Below are 15,300 nucleotides of genomic sequence, written 5' to 3' on the forward strand. Positions count from 1 at the left end.
TCAAAACAATCTGTTTTCCTTCCTATTAGGGTACAGTTTAGTAGCCTCTTAAAAATTATTTAATAATCTCAAAGTTCAAAATCTTCATATTAAAAAAGCAATGATATAGTAATAATCTGTGTTGGCTCTCCTGCTGAGACACAACGAAATAGAGGTGCTAACTGCAAGCACTGTAGGAATCTTACTCCCAGATATAATGGCAGTGATTTAAAATGAATGAACATTAATTTTGAAAAGTTAATAAATTGAAGTAGCACCAGAAGCCTTTCGTAAGCCTTTTGAATTCACATAGTTATGCTTTTCTCTGCAGAACTAGGGATGATAATTTATTTTTTTAATCTTTTAAAAAAGGAGAAAAGAATAATGGTTTTGCTCTGTGGAACACCATGAAAACATAGTCATTATGTTGAAAATATTTGATTTTTTATTTTCTCTACTACAAAGTTACCTAAAAATATGGGAAACTTAAAAAATGAAAAATAGGTTAAACTTTTAATTAGTTAACAGCTGAGAAGTTCAAGGCATTATTTTCAAATTTAGTATGTTAAGAGTTAGTCCTTTGTCTACTTCAGGAAGATATATATCTGCTACAAGCACAAGAGCCTCTATTCAAGAATGTGTCCTTAATTTTAATCAGGTATTTAAGTCTAATTGAAGTCAAGGGGTCTGTAACACATGTGTGAAGGTATCCATATGCTGATGTGCCTTTTTCACATGAGGAGGAATTTAAGCATGGGCTTACATAGTAATTGTTTGGGTCTTTTTTCATTTGGGTCTGGGTATGCAGAAAGCAGCATAAAAGGCAACAACAAGCATTAAAGCTTGTTATCTTGGTTCTCAATATAGAGGAGAAAATGGGCCTTTTATTTCCCTGAAATTTCTGACCTTTTTTGTTATTTTTCTTCTCCCTGTTGCTCTTTGCTCACCAACCACAGCTCTCGTTTGCTGTGGACAATTCCCAAAGGGAACATTCCTTCCTGGAGTAACTTACCCAGCTCTTTTCCTTAATTTACAGCGAGTACAGCACCCCTTGCAGAATGCATAGCAGACCCTTTGGCTGCAAGCCAGTGCTAATAGCATGTTTTCCAATAATCTAATCTCTTCAGTCACAGAGCAGAAATCAGAAAGTTAAAAGAACTGGCTTCTTGACTTGTCTCAGTCTGCCTTTGTAATCCATGCATGGAAAAGTTGTGAGTGTACAATAAATTGTTACCACACTTGCACCCATGACTTAGGAGTTGGTTCATCACAAACTGACATATATGAGAGAATCTCATACAAACCAAGGTTGAATGCAGTGCCAGGAACAGAATCACACAGAAATGCTAGCGTGAGCAAAGAAGCCAGGAATTTCAGCCAAAGCTGAGGACATATTGTAAACATCCATTAATTAAACACCTCAACACTCCTAAGAGATAGGTATCCTTTCTCCTTTGCAGATGAAGGAACTGAAGCCCAAAAACGACAAGGTCAAAACTTTAAATTTTGGCTCTAGAAATGAAGCAGCAATCCTTTGAGTGGACTCCTAAATAAATAGCTGCATTTTCAGACCTCTGACCATCTGCATCTTCCACAGGCACTCTGAAAAATCAGGTTATGTAAGTAGGAATGAAGCAAGAGATTAGTTGTCTCACTGGAGGCCCTGGGTTTGAAAATGTAGATGTTAACACTTTTAACTTTCCAATGCTAGAAGGGGACCATAAGCAGGCAACTTCATCAGCCTTCATATCCAAGAAACCCTAGCTTTCTCCAAAAGCACATAAGTCAGTGGTGCTGTTATGGGGTTTCAAATACAGGAAAAGACAAAGTAACTAGATGTTTAATGTTCACCTATTGCTTTTATTTTCTTCCATGCTGTTTGTTGCTTTTTTATTTGTACTGGACTGTGTATATCACAGAATCACAGAATGTCCTGAGTTGGAAGGGACCCACAGGGACCACTGAGTCCAACTCCTGTCCCCAAAATTCACACCATGTGTGAGTATGTTTGCTTTGGGGATGGGGAACTGATACCATCATAATAATTTTTCCCCATTTCTAACATTATGCAGACCTCTGGTGGTCTACAGATTACAGGTTGATAACTGGATCCATCATTCTACCCCAGGATAGAACCCTCTCTGTGTACAATTCTGCTTGCTGTCACTGGGGGCATATACTTGTGGGGAACTGCTACCTCTTTGTGTGAGCAAACTGCTTGACTTGCTTCATGCAACTCGATGAGGCCAAGGAGTCAGTTAAGAAGGATGTTTTCCTACCAGAGCATAGTTCAACCTCTCACTTCTTCCTTTTTGGCATCCGCCAGTGTCATTTTTTATCACAATTTTTGCTGCAGCAGCCCAGCATTTGGAGTGGTGTTGTTGCGGTCATCTCATATCCGAGCCCTGTCTCATGGCAGCCCAACGTGGTGCTGCAAGCCACTAGCCACCAGTGGAGCTGCCAAATATTCATCATATTGGATGCTTTAAAAATAACTGCTGTGATTCCACGTTTTTCTAATATCTAGGAGATGTTTGGCTTTCACCGAAGCCTGGCTAATTGTTGGTATAACTTATATTAGACAGTTCAATTTCTATCATTTATTCTGCATCAGCTTAATTATTTTACAGCATGACAAAACAGAACTGAACAGTCCTTTCTTCCTCATTACTGAAGTTATTAGAAAAATGTTCTTCAATGGAGCACTGTTGCAAAGTGCCAAGGTTATTTTGCAAGCTAGCTAAGGCATCCGACACCTGAAAAAGCAGCTCTCTCAGGCCACGAAACAGCAAATGGATCATTTTGTTGTGCAGCAGGCTGGGTAGGAAGAGGCGTCGCACAGATTTGTATTTGCATGTAAAGCGTAAGGTTAAAAATACACCCTCAGGATGCTGCTGTGATTCAGCCAAAGTTATGTGACTCCTATCACTCTTATTGGTGAAATATTCTACTTTAGCAAAAGTATATTTTTAAGACCACTTGTTCAATTGTATATAAAAAGCATCAGATATCACTCTGAATGTGCATCAGCAACACTGAATAATGTATCAGACAAATAAAAACCAGTCATCCCTAAAAGTTACAATTAACCATGAATCTTTTAAAATGCTTTTGTCTTCGGTTTAGGTTAAACTGGTTTTAAAGATGCATAAGGCTTTTTCCCATATTTTTTCTCAGTTGTAGAAAAACTTTAAAGTCGTTTCAAAATACTTGACTTTACAAGTTTTGCGATAAAATATTTAATGACGTTTATGACACTAACCTCAAAATTTCCTAGATATTAAATTCTTGGGTTTATATACACAACTTTGTTAGTTAGTTTGTTTGTTTGTTTTAGCCTAGTATTGTCAATAGGTGGCCTCAGTTTATTTTTTTTACCTTAGAACTTCCTTTTTCTTTTAAATTAAAATGCTATATCTCACCATTCCTTATCACCCTTATGTTATTATTTTTATTTCACATTAAAGCAACTTGGACAGTCATTGACAGAATAAAATTCCAATAGAACACATAAATGTACAGACAAAAGTATTTTGTTAAAAAAGCTTTGGCTTAATTTTGTTTCAGAATAAGAAAGAAGTATTTTGCATAATACTCAAAAAGACCTCTAACAACTTCTGGCACTGATTTTTTTGAGATTTCAACCTGAATTATTTTTTCATCTTAGGTCCTTAATTTTGAATAATTTTATGTAATATGAGTGCTCTAAAAGGTTAAACTGAAAACAAATATTCCCAAGAAAGTGAAGTGGATTATCTATATTTGAATATTTTGTGGAATATTTAATATTTTTTCATTTTATGGAAATTTTACATGAATCCCGCTTTCAAAAATCCTTGTGAAACCGCATTCCCATCATTCGCTATAGATGTGATCCTCACAGGCAGACACCAGAGCAGAGCAAAACATTCATAGAGACCTTTAACCAATTCAAACAATGTCCCAGTTGCTGCACATCCTCTCTAGGGCATCCTCAGAAGGCCGGAGGAACCTGGTAGCTTTCAGCTTTAGGTTGCAAGGGAGGTGGTGGTCATGAGGCTCCTCTTGGTGGGAACAGCGTGGATGAAGGTGGGTACAGGGGACCCGCCTTCATCCTGTGCTGACCCAGCAGCCATGGGCGGTGTCTTCTACACTGGAGGTGACAACAAAGGGACAACAGGGCGTTTTGTCTTCTGCCCGGATCTCTTTGTGCCACTAACACACCGGATAGGATTGCTGTGGGTGAACCAGCTTCAGAGGGAAAGCCGTGATTGATGGGCTCACCCACCGCTGAGGCCATAACAGTGCTGCCTGCCATTTGCCCGTATGCCTGCCTGGAGCTCGCCCGGTCTGCGCAACGCCCGGCTGCGACAGTCACCAACAACCCCGCGCGGTCCGCAGCCTCTGCTTTCAAATACAGCCTGTGCATAAGCTTTCAATTAATTTAACTGTCTGGAAGGCTTGGTGTGTCAGCATTACACTGTTAGTTGGTTTTGGGATAACGAACATACTTCTACAGATGTTATATTAAAACAAACAAACAAAACCCCAAACAACAACAACAAAATAAAACAAAACCCCACCAAGCAGTTTTAATTCACTTTATCTTGCAATCAACCAAGCTGATAGGCATGCAAATCCTCATAGAAGTAGTGGTACACCACCACACAAAAAATTAATTGTATCCCTGCTTAAGCACAAAATGTATGATAGCCTTGATTTCATCACCACCACCCCAGTAATCCAGTTCAAATACTTCCTAGCATGGCTTTAGGCTGACCATAACCTGCCTGCTGTGTATCACTGCAGTGATGTTAGAGGTATTATGGTTTGGGGGAAGTGAATGATGCTTGGTGTGAGCACTAAATTTCTTTCATGTGGGTCAGTGTGTGAGGCAGTGAAGCCGATCAGGAGGAGAAGGCTCAGACTTCAAAGGGAGGGCAGCAGGCAGAAGGGACGATGAAATAAGCCCTAACTACGTGCCATTTATAGTTACTTCACAAGAAGAGCCAGGCACACGGCGCTGCTGAACTAAGCCAGTTTCTCAGGAATCAGACACCTACTTAAATCTCGCCCATCCTATTATTTAATCCAAATCAAAACAGGCCATCCAATCACGCTGCCTTCTGAAAATCAGATAACTGTAATCCAAACCACAACTACCCTAATGTGGATAAACAACTTGCTGAAATCCTCACCCCATCTCTTCGCACGAGTTTTACTGTTGACTTTGGTGGGCCAAGACTTCCGTCGGTGGGTCCGAGCTGACTGATGATGAAGTCTCTTGTCTGTTTTCCATCAGAGCTGAATTCAATTTCATATCATACTGTTCATGTTTTGCTCTCAAAACCCTTTGACGACTTTTTTTTTTTTTAGACTGGCATGGATCCTAGTGGCATGAAAGAAATGTGAAAATAGTTGGGTCATCATTTGCTGAGTGTTGACAGTGTATGCATCACTACACAGCACTACAGCAAAGAAGCAGTCACTAGAGCTACTATTTTAATCACTAATTTAAACTTGGAATTTTGGACAGTATTTTTTGTCACTGACGGATGGTCCAGTCAGCCTGAGAATTTACCCTTTTTTCCTTCATGGAAATTTGAGATCAGCATTTCCCCTTGTTACAGATTGTTGAAAAAAATTTTTAGAGACCTTCCAGCACTGTGATGCTTCTTAGTTTCTATACTTTGGGTTCAAATCTTGATGTGAGACTTGAATTTAAGGAGACAGGTTCTGCTTCAATGCTTGCAGGCATCAGTCTAGAACAGTTCCGTTGCAAACAACATACTTCAGGGCTTTCAGTTAGCTTTGGTATGGTATGATTTTAATCATTACACAGAAAAAAAATGTTTCATTCAGGACAAACTTTTGATCAGTTCCACTTAGGAAAATATACCAAATTGAGAGGATATTAAGTAGTTGACCAAAAGTGCACCTGGGCAACGCCAAGGTAGTGGGCTGGGTGCTGTGTGGCTTATTAATTTTTAACACCATAAACATGGTAATAGAAAATCATAGCTTCGACATGGGATTACAGGCTTTTGCTGTCTAAACCCTTCTCTCTAGGCCCCAGCATGGAAAGTAAAATCTGTTACATCCTGCTGTTCTTTCTGTGGTTTCTGAAACAAACTTTGAGAGAAAAACTCTGGTCTCAAAAGACCCTGTGGGAAATGAGAAACTTGCAAATGCTACTGTAGTTGTGTAATGTTGACAGTATAACCCAAGTGATCCTTCTACAGCTTGAAAGTATACGAGCATCTGTGTAATATACAAAAATAAAAATCTCCGGTATTTTAAAGTAACAGAAGGGGAGAAGCGAACTGGGGAGACAGGCTGTGCTACCACTAGGACAACCTGAGCACCAACGAGCTTTGCTAGAAACACACAAATGATAGACGGAATGCTAGTATCAAACAGAAAATCAAGAAGAAAGATGGCATATTTCAAAGAATTTCCGCATGCAATAAACAGCTGTGCTTTTTTACTTAATAGAAGCAGGTGTGTCTTGTAGGGAAGAGACTGGGGAGTCACGGGAGTCACGGTGACATTGATAACTTTGTTTTTAGAGTTCTGTGTGCATAGGAACAGTGTAAAATCAACTGGGGATCTTCATTATGGCATCTCGCAGGATTAGAGTATTAAAATACTGTCTAAATATATGCGCATCAAATATAATCTCTTTCCAAATCTCACGCCTCCTTTTTTTGTCTCAGCACAGATGCTTTATTTGCAAGTAGCTGAGTCTGACAAGTGTCATGACATGTCGGTTATACAACTATTAGGTTATACAACTGTTAGGTTACTAGTCTTTATAGAACCCATACTTTCCTTTCTATAATAGGTCATTTTATCTAGACAGCAAGGAGGAGATAATATAATTCAGTTTTCCATTTTTAGACAAGATTCATAATGTATAGTCTTGAAGGCTGAGTATTTGGAAACTACAGCTGACTTTAAAAGTAAGATCTGTAGTTGCTTACAGGATTTAGAACTCGATGAGAGAAGGTACTGCATGACATGGTCCTACCGTACCATCCCTACTAGGGTGCTTAAGGCAACTTGCCTCAGGATCCTCTTTGATTCCTATACTGGTTAAACTTCCTGGATCCCTGAATTTAAGGCCAGGCTGGACAGGGCTCTGAGCAACCTGATCTAACTGAAGATGTCCTGGCTCATTGCAGGGGGGTTGGATCAGTTGACCTTTGAACGTCCCTTCCAACCCAAACTATTATATGATTCTATGATTCTGTGATTTTGTTGGTGCTCCATAGTACATGGGAAAGAAAAAAAAAAAAAAAAAGTCAATTTCCCTTCTCTCTCCATGAGTTTTATTTATAAAACTCCCTGGAATGAGAAGGAGTAATTTGTGGTTGCTGTGGCTGATTGCTGTTGTGCTGAAGATGCTAGGAGACTGCATTAAAACTCTGCACCCCTGGTGAGATTTTTCAGACTGTTGATGCTCTTTCTAACCAAATTCAGGGGAAACGTGTTCTGGCAGCCAGTACACTTAATTTTCAGGATCACTTTGCCAGACATGTGTTTAATAATGAGGCATTCCCCAGTGAGATTTCGGGCATTTAGGCTAAGGGCCTCCTTGCTCGTAGACACCACCACAAAACAGTTATGGATACTGCCTGAGATTGTGGGACAGTCCCATACTCATGTTTCTGTTGCTTTTTAGAACTGTCGACACTTGGTGAACAAAACAGGTTGGTTTCTTTACCCTCATATAGGAAGTGCCTCTGGAGGATGAAAATATTCTGTCAAGCCAGGCAAACGTTTGAGGAAATTTTTTTCAGTCCTTGAGGATCTTCTTTGTTATGTGTTTTCTAGCATAGAAGGTAGCAATGCTCTGAAGGAAAATTGAAGTCAGGCAAATCTCTGGAGGAATTACCATTCTCTTAGAAAGAAATCTTAAGTATTTGGGAAGCACAAATCACTGAGAGAAACAGAAGACATTAAGCCTTTAACAGTTGACTTTTAGACTGATTTTTCCTGTTTACTCTTTTTGCGGCTGCTTCTCCTTTCAAGGTTGCCTCAGACTTCTGTAGGTCCAGGGGAGGCTGAAGAGAGAGTCCACGTTCCTCAGCTATCACCACTAATTCAGTTGCACCCCAGAAAACTCATGGCTAATCCAATGTAGCAATTGCTGTGTACAGGTCTACCTTCCCTACAGAGCCCAGCTGAAGCCTCATCATGACACATCAAGTTTCTTGCCTCCCTATGGATGATTTATGGCCAAGCTATCAAGCAGAGCTTAGCTTGCAAGATTGAGCTCAGGTTTCATCTTGGCCCAACCTGGCAATCTATTTAGCAGAGATAATACAAAATAATCAAACCCATGTTTACTTGCTCTGACAGTGCTGTCTCACCACTCCTGGGCTTTCACCTTGGTCAGCACTGCATGTTGCCTACACAGTGGTTCAGTGTTTTTGCCCCACCATCGTGCGTTCAGCTCCTAATGCATTTCCACAAAGAGCAACACCGTCCAAGAAAGAGTCTGAGGAAATACGCTGTGGTTTGCAAATTGAATTCCTTAATGACTTTCTCATTATAAGAGCCCACTGCCAAATACTGTTTGTGTTTGCCTAAAGGATGGTCTGCGTGATTAAAAGTAGCTCTGCATTACATGAGGTATTGTTTTCAGGCCACTGTCACAGACACTAGGCGAGAGAGAGAGAAAGGAACACCAGTGAATGCAGGGAGCAATCAAGTGACAAAAGAACCCATGGGATGTGCCCTCCAGTCCCCATCACCACAAGGGCTAATGCCCACAGGGGTGCTGCGTGGTGGGTAAAGCTGAGGCAGGGCTTGGGTGTCGTGACATGGGGCAGCCCACCGGGGAGGCTGAATTCCAGAGCAACTCTACTGTGAAAATATTTCCTGTGAGAACGCGCAAGCCCGAGAAACCAGGATTAACAGCAGCTCTCTAGGAGGGATGGATTTCATCTGTCTAGCACATTCATTTCGAGAGTGAGTCTCTAAATGGATGTCTTGTCGTCGAAGATTGACGATGGGGCAGTGCACCTCAGCTGCAGCAAATGGGCAAAGAATATTCTTCTACCCCAATATTTCCCCTGGCTGTCAGAACATATGCCCACCTGGATTCCTCCTGTATTTTCTTATTCTGCTTTTTTCATCCCATACATTTATATATTTTTATATATATATATATATATATAAAGTACAACTGGGAGAAAAAATTCATTCCAAAGGTTTTAGAATTTATTTCCTGCATGCCATCAAAATCTCCTATCGTCTTGTCATTGAAAGTTCAGATTCAAATTCAGCTCCTTGTCCCTGACTTTCTATTTTTAACAAAGAGACCACAACTCATTGTTTCCAGAACAGGGATTTGGAAAATATTCTGAGAAAGGAAAATCTCCAGTGATTTCATTTGCTAATGAGGCTTAAAACTAATATCTGTACAAACAGCTTGCACAAAAAAAGAACTCCAAGCCAAAAAGGGCTTAAAGCCAGGCAGGGGAAGAGAATAGTTCAAGATTAACTTAGTGTCTTCTCTGATCTCTGGCATTTAGGTTTTATAAAAAGAAAAATGAAGGGATGGATTTTGGACCTAGAACTAGCCATGAGCCTGCACATACATACTTTGTATCTGATGAACCAGCAGGCCTAGCTGATGTATGTGTAAGAGATGGGGAAGAGCTTGTCTGTGGGTCTCTGTGCTCCCACCGTTTTCTTTGCCCATTGCTGTGCTGTATTTTCCATCCTCGAGAGTCTTGGATTTCACTGTGCTCAAAGAATATTTGAATACGAGAGAGTAGACTGCTCAATGGCTGGTAGGGTCATCTCTAATGGCAGACACTGCTCCTAGCAGCCCGCACATAGAATAACTCATCCTCATAGAAGTCAGTTCTGAGGGTTGTGGAGCATTTTTTATGTTTAATTTTATTTGTCTTTATAATGGAGCAAGTTGCACTAAAGACCAAGTGGTTACAAGCAAGAACATTTCTTGGACCTATTTGCAATGCTAAAGCCCAGACCTTCTGATCCTGCAGCTAGTACCTAACCCATGAGGACACAGCGCCTGCCTCTCTGCCAAGAGACTGGCTTCTCTCTGCCCCACTTACCATATCTAAAGCCTGTGGCTAACAGGAGTGGTCCATGCTCTCCTAGTGCTTTTTCCCCTGTAGACTTCGAAGTATTTCTTGAAGGGATATACTTTACTTACCCATTTCTACTTTGATCTAAATATAGAAACTTGAAGTAATGCTTACACCAGGTGTTCCATGGCTGGATTTCACCGGATAGGGTTTCTGTTCCCAGCTTCTTGTGGCACATCACTTAAATTCTGAGCTCACAGTGTCTGATATGGGGAAAAAAAGGTAAAACTTCTGATTGCTTCCTTGTGGTTATGCTATGCAGTTGCTGGAGCGCTTGAGATCTGCAGGCACTACCACCTTGCTGCAACAAGAGAAGAATAGTAAGGGCCAATTGTTTATCCAGCAGTGGTGAGTTCCTTCCCTGTGGCAGATGAATGTTTCAGAGACTGAGTTTGCATTGTTTCCTTCTGGAATCCCTTCAAACTCACTTAGCTTCCACAGGAGGGGAGGGACTGGCCCCAACATTGGCAGGGATCAGGCAAGCACCTGGATCTGAACCAGGGAGGGAGGAGGCAGAAAGGTAAAGAGAACGAGATCTTCAGCTGGAGCTTGTAGATGACTTATTTCAAAGATGCTATTTCATTTTCTAGACACAAATGTTTTCCCTCCACCATTTATTTTCTCCCAGGCTCGATGACAAAGCCCAGTGCTGGGCTTTCAAATGGTACCAACTTCTGGAGCACTCAGCTGTCCCTGCTTTGCTTCTTGCCTGAGCCAGAATAAGGGTCTGCCCAGCATTCAGAGCAAGCAAATGAGAGACAGCTTCATTACACAGTTACAGCACTCAAAGAAATGCCAGGCGCAATAGGAGACAATCAAAAAATGATCCTTTGAGCAGCTTTTAAGAGAAGAAAATGTCTTTCTTGATTTAAAATGTCGATTCTGACTTTTCAAGGAGAATTTTGCTTTATGCATTTCCAAGAACAGGAGGTTGTTTTGCTTCATACATTGAGTTATAACATGGCATGAAGTCAACCTTTAAATAGAGCTTGACTTACATATTTTAACTTATTCTTTGCTCCATAATACTAACACTATGATTCTCCATTTGGAAACACAGACTTTATTTTTTGCCGGGTTTTTTTTTATATGAGATGTATGCATGAAAGGAGGTAGAAACCGTGAAAATGACTAGGAGTACATTTTATTTTATACTTAATATTTCTGGAGTTAAAGGGGAGATGGAAATTTGCCATGTAATGGATATTAGCTATAGAGAATTATCATCTTTCAGTAATAAAGTATTGTCTGTCTCAAGGGCTTACACACACAGCTTGACCTCAGAGCAGTTGCACATAATGTTTTCTCTGTCAAGAGAATCTATTCATAATGACATGTCACAGATGCTCACACATAATATGTTTCCCATCAAAAGTGATCATCCATATTTTATATGGACGCTTTGATGACAAATATTTTGTACTTCACCTGCTTTTTATTCCCTCTGTCAGACTTAATGAAGGAAAGTCAGATAGTTTTAAAACAATGCCAGCTTCAGGTCACATTACTGTGTCTGTCTTTGAAAGTAGCTTCATATAAGAGCCACAAGACAGGGGAGAGACAGACAAGGACATTTTCATTTACTTAGCTTTAAAAAGAAAGTCAGTTTTTCCGGCTCTTAATTTCAAAATCAATATACCCTGCATCTTTGGAATCTTCTCAAAAAAATATGTGATACTTATTGAGCACTCAGTATTTTGAGAGTCTAGTAAAAATAAGTTGAAACCTGATTTGAGGCTGCAGCTTCTCACTATGCATAATGTCATTTATTCTCATAGTAGTGGTGTGTCCTGGTTTGCCACCTGGTTTACACTTTTCTCCAGGTTGTTTTACAAAGTGAGTACCTCAATGGCACTGAAAAAGAAATGAGAAGGGCGAGGGGAGACCTGATCGCTGTCTACAACTACCTGAAAGGAGGTTGTAGCATGGAAGGTGTTGGTCTCTTCTCCCAGGTAACAAGTGATAGGATGAGAGGAAATGGCCTCAAGTTGTACCAGAGGAGGTTTAGATTCAATATTAGGAAACATTTCTTCATCAAATGGTTGTCAATCATTGGAACAGACTGCCCAAGGAAGTCGTTGAGTCACCATCCCTGGAGGTGTTTAAAAAATGTATAGATGAGGTTCTAAGGGATATGATTTAGTGATGCCGTTGGGTTAATGTTTGGACTCAATGTTCTTGAGGGTCTTTTCCAACCAAAATGATTCTGTGATTCTGTGAAATTGTTTGTCTGCAGCAGGGCCAAAGTTTGCTCTTCTCCTACATGTTCAGACCTACTGAGAGAAACAACCCTCATTATTCATTCTATTAATGAAAGAGGAAAAGTGAACATGAACTCCCTTTGAGGTTTCTCAGATTGCAGGACTGGTCATCGAAACCTCAGAGCATAGAGGAGTGCTTTTCCCATTCATGGGCCATGTCTTTTCTGCCAAAACTGTAAGTGAACAAAGCACAGAGGTATTCCTGAACTTGGGAAGAATATAAGGCTGTTGTCAGAGGATGTAGGGACGCAACTAGGAAAGCTAAGGCCTCCTTAGAATTAAACCTGGCGACAGGGGTCAAGGACAACAGAAAGAGCTTCTTCAAATACATGGCAGATAAAACTAACACCAGAGGCAATGTAGGCCCACTGATGAATGGGGTGGGTGCCCTGGTGACAGAAGATACAGAGAAGGCAGAGTTACTGAATGACTTCTTTGTCTCTGTCTACTCTGCTGGAGGCTGTCCTGAGGAGCCCCATACCCATGAGGCCCCAGAGGAAGGCAGGACAATGGAGGAGTTTGCCTTAGTTGATGAGGACTGGGTTAGGGAGCATTTAAGCAATCTGGACATCCATAAATCCATGGGTCCAGATGAGATGCACCCGCGGGTGCTGAGGGAGCTGGCTGAAGTCATTGCTGGACCACTCTCCATGATCTTGGCCAAGTCTTGGGAAACGGGAGAGGTGCCTGAGGGCGGGAGGAAAGCAAATGTCACTCTGGTTTTCAAAAAAGGCAAGAAGGAGGACGTGGGTAACTATAGATGGGTCAGCCTCAACTGCATCCCTGGAAAGGTGATGGAACAACTTATCCTTGGTGCCATCTTAAGGCATATCAAGAATAAGAGGGTCATTGGGGCAGTCAACGTGGCTTCAGCAAGGGGAAGTCATGCTTCACCAACCTCATAGCCTTTTATGAAGACATAACAAGGTGGATTGATGACGGCAAAGCAGTGGATGTGGTCTACCTTGACTTCAGTAAAGCATTTCACACAGTCTCCCACAGCATCCTCACAGCTAAACTGAGGAAGTGTGGTCTGGACGATCAGGTAGTGAGGTGGACTGCGAACTGGCTGAAGGAAAGAAGCCAGAGAGTCATGGTCAATGGGGCAGAGACTAGTTGGAGGCCTGTATCTAGCGGAGTCCCTCAAGGGTCGGTACTGGGACCGGTATTGTTCAATATATTCATCAACGACTTGGATGATGGAATTGAGTGCACTGTCAGCAAGTTTGTTGATGACACCAAACTGGGAGGAGTGGCTGACATGCCAGAAGGCTGTGCTGTCATCCAGTGAGACCTGGACAGGCTGGAGAGTTGGGCGGGGGAAAATTTAATGAAATATAACAAGAGAAAGTGTAGAGTCTTGCATCTGGGCAGGAACAACCCCAGGTTCCAGTATAGGTTGGGGAATGACCTATTAGAGAGCAGTGTAGGGGAAAGGGACCTGGGGGTCCTGGTGGACAGCAGGATGACCATGAGCCAGCACTGTGCCCTTGTGGCCAAGAAGGCCAATGGCATCCTGGGGTGTATTAGAAGGGGGGTGGTTAGTAGGTCGAGAGAGGTTCTCCTTCCCCTCTACTCTGCCCTGGTGAGACCTCATCTGGAATATTGTGTCCAGTTCTGGGCCCCTCAGTTCAAGAAGGACAGGGAACTGCTGGAGAGAGTCCAGCGCAGGGCCACAAAGATGATTAAGGGAGTGGAGCATCTCCCTTATGAGGAAAGGCTGAGGGAGCTGGGTCTCTTTAGCTTGGAGAAGAGGAGACTGATTGGTGATCTCGTTAATGTTTATAAATATATAAAGGGTGAGTGTCACGAGGATGGAGCCAGGCTCTTCTTGGTGACAACCAACAGTAAGACAAGGGGTAATAGGTTCAAGCTGGAACACAGGAGATTCCACTTAAATATGAGAAGAAACTCCTTCTCAGTGAGGGTGACGGAACACTGGAACAGGCTGCCCAGGGAGGTTGTGGAGTCTCCTTCTCTGGAGACATTCAAAGCCCGCCTGGACGCCTTCCTGTGTAACCTCATCTAGGTGTTCCTGCTCTGGCAGGGGGATTGCACTAGATGATCTTTTGAGGTCTCTTCCAATCCCTAAAATTCTGTGATTCTGTGATTCCCTGCCAACAGGCAGACTCCCCTAAGCTGGCAGAGATTGGTGGCTTTCAACCCGTAAGTTGTGGATTCATATCGGCTTCCAGTCTGCCTCCAAGGGATCCACAGAAGGGAGTTGACAAAAGCAAGTTCATTGTGTATACAAGCTATTTAGCAGTGTCTACAGATAAAAATAAACTCAAAACACTAAAATAGGCAAAGTATGACACATACATATTTATAAAATTATCACTGGCCTGAGGAGAAGGCAGAACAGGAAGACAATAGTATTTACAAACAGGATTTAAAAATGTAAACGAGGATGAGAGTTCTCTTACATATGAAATAGAACCAGATGTCTCAGGTTGAGAGATGAAAGCTTGCACTTGGAAAATGTCTGGGTTTTTCGTACAAGAAGAGGCCAAAAAAGAGAGGACAAGGGGTCTGGAGCTATTTGATGCTTAGTTATTTTTCAGATCCAACTCCTATTTAAGAATGCAACCAAGAAGGAATTAAAAGTAGATAAGAACTTCTAAAGTACAGGAAGATGCAAAACATTATTCTCTGCCACTAAGAAGTAGTACACTGATTAACATCTGCTGCTGAAAAGACAGTCTGTAACAGCATCCTCTTTTCTGCTATGCCCAAGCTCCCAAATAAGAACTGAATACTCTTAAACAGTGAGTGTAATAAGTTTTCCTTTCCTTGTCTGAAGAATTAGAACAATTCAATTGAAAGGCAAATATAATCCTACCTATGCTCCATGCTGGGACTGGAGAAGGGTAAATGCCACAGTTAAGTCTGAACATCAGGTTGTAATTGTTAGAGATTAAAAACATGCCAGAGAGAACATTCCAGGGAAAGAA

The 15,300-nt window shown here is 41.5% G+C and overlaps 1 protein-coding gene across 3 annotated transcripts in view; it reads left to right on the forward strand.

Moving 5' to 3' along the window:
- The window catches only part of RSPO3 (R-spondin 3), a 66,318-nt gene that overhangs the window by 24,527 nt on the left and 26,491 nt on the right, over positions 1-15,300 (forward strand). The gene's annotated exons all lie outside the window — the stretch shown is intronic.

Source organism: Caloenas nicobarica, chromosome 3 (genome assembly GCF_036013445.1).
Source record: "Caloenas nicobarica isolate bCalNic1 chromosome 3, bCalNic1.hap1, whole genome shotgun sequence".
Lineage (NCBI taxonomy): Eukaryota > Metazoa > Chordata > Aves > Columbiformes > Columbidae > Caloenas > Caloenas nicobarica.